The following is a 7,704-nucleotide window of genomic DNA, read 5'->3' as shown; positions in this document are numbered from 1 at the left end:
TGGCCGACCACTACACTCATCATCTTCAAGACTCTCGTCGCATCCATCAAATTTCTTAAACCACCATTGTGCTATGTGTTCAGTAGTAGTTCCTGGTCCAAATGCTTCGTTGATATCACGAACAGCTTCAGTATCTTTCAAAAATCAAACCATGGATCAATTTCGTGAATTTTTTTTTCTTAAATCACTATTTTTTAAAGCTAAACTATGGATACAAAAAAAGCTAAACTATGTATGAAGAAAGCTAAACTATGTATGAACTGAAATAATTTTTCCATCATTCAACGTTCTGAAAAGAAGGCATAATTGTTTTTAAAACGATTGCAATTCAAACGATTAGATAGAGCGAAAAACGCTCTTTACAATGATATATAAAGTAAAATAATAACGAAAACTTATTTGAAAATACATCATTTAGGAAAACTATCGTTACTTTCGCTTCTCTTTATTTGTCCCTCAGTCCTCATTTTTAATGAGTGATTTTTCTGACAAAGGGAGAAGAAAAAGCTGTATTCTAAGTTGGCAGTATTTTGCGTAAACAGTCGTCAGCGATGTCCAAAATTTTCTGTTTCTATGTCTATCCTTCTGGCCATGTCACCAGTACGGGTACTGGAGGTAAATGTTTTATCTAGGCTGGCGTTATCTGCCTGATAGTCAGAAACCCGAACCTTGGATTAACTACATAGGAGGCTATCCTATCAGCAGGTGCAAAGTACTGGGGCTGCTGTATTGCCATTTGGTGAATGGATTCTGGACCATAGTAGCTTCTGGTGGGACTTCTTCATGCCATATGAGTGGGTAATTGTTGCGGTTTTACCTTATCATGTGCTACAAAAATCAAAAAAATACATTTCTTTGTTTATTTTTCTCTCTTACTTTCCCTCTCTGCCTTGCTCTAAGCAAGTTTGTCGACCTATTCCACAAATCCTAAAACTCTATCATGAAAAGTTTTCAGAAAAAATACACAATTAAACCCAGATCTCCAACTTCCAATGTACCCCCCACTACCATGTCTCCTCCAAAATCAGGGGTCTATGTTCTAACCTTCCAGAGGTTGAAACCCAATTACAGAAAACTAAACCAGACCTATTATTTCTAAGCAAAACTGGCATTGAACAGACTATTTCCCTAGATGTTCGTAATTAAAGAATACTCTAACATAACTTGCAAAACTCATAGTATTAATGCTGGAGTCCCTCAGCAGTCCATCTTGGGCCCAACTCTCTTTCTGATCTACATTAATGATCTTCCAAATTACATCCTAAAATTATTCATAGACACGTAAAATCGAGGAAATTTTCTTGAACTTGTGGAAATATGATAGTGTGGTTTAACTGCACCTTAATGGACTTAAAAAAAAAGAAACATTGAAAAGACCTCAAGACGCAGAAAGATCTGATTAAGGCTTTGGTCATTTCAGTTAGAAGAGTAATATTAGAAAAATTTCACATGTACACGACTTTTTTGTTGTGAGATATGTACATGACTTTTTTCTTGTGAGATATGTACATGACTTTTTTGTTGTGAGATATGTATATGACTTTTTTGTTGTGAGATATGTATATGACTTTTTTGTTGTGAGACATATGCATGACTTTTTTGTTGTGAGATATGTACATGACTTTTTTGTTGTGAGATATATACATGACTTTTTTGTTGTGAGATATGTACATGACTTTTTTGTTGTGAGATATGTACATGACTTTTTTGTTGTGAGATATATACATGACTTTTTTGTTGTGAGATATGTACATGACGTTTTTGTTGTGAGATATGTACATGACTTTTTTGTTGTGAGATATGTACATGACTTTTTTGTTGTGAGATATGTACATGACTTTTTTGTTGTGAGATATGTACATGACTTTTTTGTTGTGAGATATATACATGACTTTTTTGTTGTGAGATATGTACATGACTTTTTTGTTGTGAAATATGTACATAACTTTTTTGTTGTGAGATATGTACATGACTTTTTTCTTGTGAGATATGTACATGACTTTTTTGTTGTGAGATATATACATGACATTTTGTTGTGAGATATCTACATGCGATTTTTGTTGTGAGATATGTATATGACTTTTTTGTTGTGAAATATGTACATGACTTTTTTGTTGTGAGATATATACATGACTTTTTTGTAGTGAAATATGTACATGACTTTTTGTTGTGAGATATGTATATGACTTTAACATAAAAGAACGTTTTATGCACGTATTCAATGTGCAATCAACAACTAGTGATGCACTGGAGAATGACGTGATGTCTATGCTTAAACGAATAATCCGAACATAGATGACATGAGTTGACAAGGATATGATGGGGCAGCAAATATGAGTGGAATATACAATGGATTGCAGTCCAAACAGACAGAACTCAAAGGCACTCGATGTACACTGCCATGCCACCACCTAAATCCAGTCTTATTCAAAATTGTCAAATCAAATATTCACTTTGTAAATTTTTTCAATTTGGTGGAAAAACTGTATTTGTTGATAACTCTTCAAACCTACATTTTTGCTACATTCATCGAGATTCAGAAAACAGTGTTTCCAGAACTTGAACTTCAGAAGCGATAAGATATGAGATGGGATTGCAGAGAATCAGCTCTTAGAACCGTTCCAGCTCTGATGCAATTTTTACAAGAGATAGTACGATAAGATCCTCCCGATGCATAAGCAGGGAATACCTCAATATTGATAAAAAGCTATTAACTTTGAATTTTGTTGCTTGTCTTGAGATTTCTATACCAGTTTTTCACGAAACTGCCTCTTCATCTAATGCACTATATCTGCACTACATACACTGCCTCTTCATCTAATGCACTACATCTGCACTAGAACCACTGCCTCTTAATCTAATGCACTAAATCTGCACTACATAAACTGCCTCTTCATCTAATACACTACATAAACTGTCTATTCATCAAATACACAACATCTCCACTACATAAACTGTCTCTTTATCTAATGCACTACATCTGCACTACATAAACTGCATGTTCATCTAATGAACATACACTGCCTCTTCATCTAATGCACTACATCTGCACTACATAAACTGCCTCTTAATCTAATGCACTACATCTTCACTAAATAAACTGCATCTTCATCTAATGCACTATATCTGCACTACATAAACTGCCTCTTCATCTAATGCACTACATCCCCATTAAATAAACTGCCTCTTCATCTAGTGCACTACATCTGCACTACATGCACTGCGTCTTTATCTAATGCACTACATTCCACTAAATAAACCGCCTTTTCATCTAGTGCACTACATCTGCACTGCATATACTGCCTCTTCATCTAATGCTCTACATCTACACTACATTAACTGCCTCTTCATCTAATGCTCTACATCTACACTACATTAACTGCCTCTTCATCTAATGCACTACATCTGCACTAAATAAACTGCCTCTTCATCTAATGCACTACATCTGCACTAAATAAACTGCCTCTTCATCTAATGCACTACATCTGCACTACATAAAATGCCTTTTCATCTAATGCACAACATCTACACTACATAAACTGCCACTTCATCTAATGCACTATATCTGTACTACATAAACTGCGTATTGATCTCATGCACTACATCTGCACTACATAAACTGCCTCTTCATCTAATGCACTACATCTGCACTACATAAAGTGCCTCATTACTTTATGCACTACATCTCCACTACATAAACTGCCTCTTCATCTAATGCACTATATCTGCACTAAATAAACTGCCTCTTCATCTAATGCACTACATCTACACTACATAAACTGCCTCTTCATCTAATGCACTCCATCCGCACTACATAAACTGCCTCTTAATCTAATTCACTACATAAACTGCTTCTTAGTCTAATGCACTACATCTGCACTACATAATCTTCCTCTTCATCTAATGCACTACATCTGCACTACATAAACTGCTTCTACATCTAATGCATTTTATCTGCACTACATAAACTGCCTATTCATCTAATGCATTTTATCTGCACTACATAAACTGCCTCTTCATCTAATGCACTACATCTGCACTACATAAACTGTCTCTTCATCTAATGCATTTTATCTGCACTACATAAACTGCCTCTTCATCTAATGCACTACATCTGCACTACATAAACTGTCTCTTCATCTAATGCATTTTATCTGCACTACATAAACTGCCTCTTCATCTAATGCACTACATCTGCACTACATAAACTGTCTCTTCATCTAATGCATTTTATCTGCACTACATAAACTGCCTCTTCATCTAATGCACTACATCTGCACTACATAAACTGTCTCTTCATCTAATGCATTTTATCTGCACTACATAAACTGCCTCTTCATCTAATGCACTACATCTGCACTACATAAACTGTCTCTTCATCTAATGCACTACATCTGCACTACATAATCTTCCTCTTCATCTAATGCACTACATCTGCACTACATAAACTGTCTCTTCATCTAATGCATTTTATCTGCACTACATAAACTGCCTCTTCATCTAATGCACTACATCTGCACTACATAAACTGTCTCTTCATCTAATGCATTTTATCTGCACTACATAAACTGCCTCTTCATCTAATGCACTACATCTGCACTACATAAACTGCCTCTTCATCTAATGCACTACATCTGCACTACATAATCTTCCTCTTCATCTAATGCACTACATCTGCACTACATAAACTGTCTCTTCATCTAATGCACTACATCTGCACTACATAATCTTCCTCTTCATCTAATGCACTACATCTGCACTACATAAACTGTCTCTTCATCTAATGCATTTTATCTGCACTACATAAACTGCCTGTTCATCTAATGCACTACATCTGCACTACATAAACTGCCTCTTCATCTGATGCACTACATCTGCACTACATAATCTTCCTCTTCATCTAATGCACTACATCTGCACTACATAAACTGTCTCTTCATCTAATGCACTACATCTGCACTACATAATCTTCCCTTTCATCTAATGCACTACATCTGCACTACATAAACTGTCTCTTCATCTAATGCACTACATCTGCACTACATAATCTTCCTCTTCATCTAATGCACTACATCTGCACTACATAAACTGCCTATTCATCTAATGCATTTTATCTGCACTACATAAACTGTCTCTTCATCTAATGCATTTTATCTGCACTACATAAACTGCCTATTCATCTAATGCATTTTATCTGCACTACATAAACTGCCTCTTCATCTAATGCATTTTATCTGCACTACATAAACTGTCTCTTCATCTAATGCATTTTATCTGCACTACATAAACTGCCTCTTCATCTAATGCATTTTATCTGCACTACATAAACTGTCTCTTCATCTAATGCATTTTATCTGCACTACATAAACTGTCTCTTCATCTAATGCATTTTATCTGCACTACATAAACTGCCTCTTCATCTAATGCATTTTATCTGCACTACATAAACTGTCTCTTCATCTAATGCATTTTATCTGCACTACATAAACTGTCTCTTCATCTAATGCACTACATCTGCACTACATAAACTGCCTATTCATCTAATGCACTACATCTGCACTACATAAACTGTCTCTTCATCTAATGCATTTTATCTGCACTACATAAACTGTCTCTTCATCTAATGCACTACATCTGCACTACATAAACTGCCTCTTCATCTAATGCACTACATCTGCACTACATAAACTGTCTCTTCATCTAATGCATTTTATCTGCACTACATAAACTGCCTCTTCATCTAATGCACTACATCTGCACTACATAAACTGCCTCTTCATCTAATGCACTACATCTGCACTACATAATCTTCCTCTTCATCTAATGCACTACATCTGCACTACATAAACTGTCTCTTCATCTAATGCACTACATCTGCACTACATAATCTTCCTCTTCATCTAATGCACTACATCTGCACTACATAATCTTCCTCTTCATCTAATGCACTACATCTGCACTACATAAACTGTCTCTTCATCTAATGCACTACATCTGCACTACATAATCTTCCTCTTCATCTAATGCACTACATCTGCACTACATAAACTGTCTCTTCATCTAATGCACTACATCTGCACTACATAATCTTCCTCTTCATCTAATGCACTACATCTGCACTATATAAACTGTCTCTTCATCTAATGCACTACATCTGCACTACATAATCTTCCTCTTCATCTAATGCACTACATCTGCACTACATAAACTGCCTATTCATCTAATGCATTTTATCTGCACTACATAAACTGTCTCTTCATCTAATGCATTTTATCTGCACTACATAAACTGCCTATTCATCTAATGCATTTTATCTTCACTACATAAACTGCCTCTTCATCTAATGCATTTTCTCTGCACTACATAAACTGCCTCTTCATCTAATGCATTTTATCTGCACTACATAAACTGCCTATTCATCTAATGCATTTTATCTGCACTACATAAACTGCCTATTCATCTAATGCATTTTATCTGCACTACATAAACTGCCTATTCATCTAATGCATTTTATCTGCACTACATAAACTGCCTCTTCATCTAATGCATTTTATCTGCACTACATAAACTGCCTCTTCATCTAATGCATTTTATCTGCACTACATAAACTGCCTATTCATCTAATGCATTTTATCTGAACTACATAAACTGCCTCTTCATCTAATGCATTTTATCTGCACTACATAAACTGCCTCTTCATCTAATGCATTTTATCTGCACTACATAAACTGCCTCTTCATCTAATGCATTTTATCTGCACTACATAAACTGCCTCTTCATCTAATGCATTTTATCTGCACTACATAAACTGCCTATTCATCTAATGCATTTTATCTGCACTACATAAACTGCCTATTCATCTAATGCATTTAATCTGCACTACATAAACTGCCTATTCATCTAATGCATTTTATCTGCACTACATAAACTGCCTATTCATCTAATGCATTTTATCTGCACTACATAAACTGCCTCTTCATCTAATGCATTTTATCTGCACTACATAAACTGCCTATTCATCTAATGCATTTTATCTGCACTACATAAACTGCCTATTCATCTAATGCATTTTATCTGCACTACATAAACTGCCTATTCATCTAATGCATTTTATCTGCACTACATAAACTGCCTATTCATCTAATGCATTTTATCTGCACTACATAAACTGCCTCTTCATCTAATGCATTTTATCTGCACTACATAAACTGCCTCTTTATCTAATGCATTTTATCTGCACTACATAAACTGCCTATTCATCTAATGCATTTTATCTGCACTACATAAACTGCCTATTCATCTAATGCATTTTATCTGCACTACATAAACTGCCTCTTCATCTAATGCATTTTATCTGCACTACATAAACTGCCTCTTCATCTAATGCATTTTATCTGCACTACATAAACTGTCTCTTCATCTAATGCATTTTATCTGCACTACATAAACTGCCTATTCATCTAATGCATTTTATCTGCACTACATAAACTGCCTCTTCATCTAATGCATTTTATCTGCACTACATAAACTGCCTCTTCATCTAATGCATTTTATCTGCACTACATAAACTGCCTATTCATCTAATGCATTTTATCTGCACTACATAAACTGCCTATTCATCTAATGCATTTTATCTGCACTACATAAACTGCCTCTTCATCTAATGCATTTTATCTTCACTACATAAACTGCCTCTTCATCTAA

This window comes from Euprymna scolopes, chromosome 45 (genome assembly GCF_053919585.1).
Source record: "Euprymna scolopes isolate OS-2025 chromosome 45, ASM5391958v1, whole genome shotgun sequence".
In the NCBI taxonomy this organism is placed as follows: Eukaryota; Metazoa; Mollusca; class Cephalopoda; order Sepiida; family Sepiolidae; genus Euprymna; species Euprymna scolopes.
Note: the sequence above shows the minus strand (reverse complement) of the source record.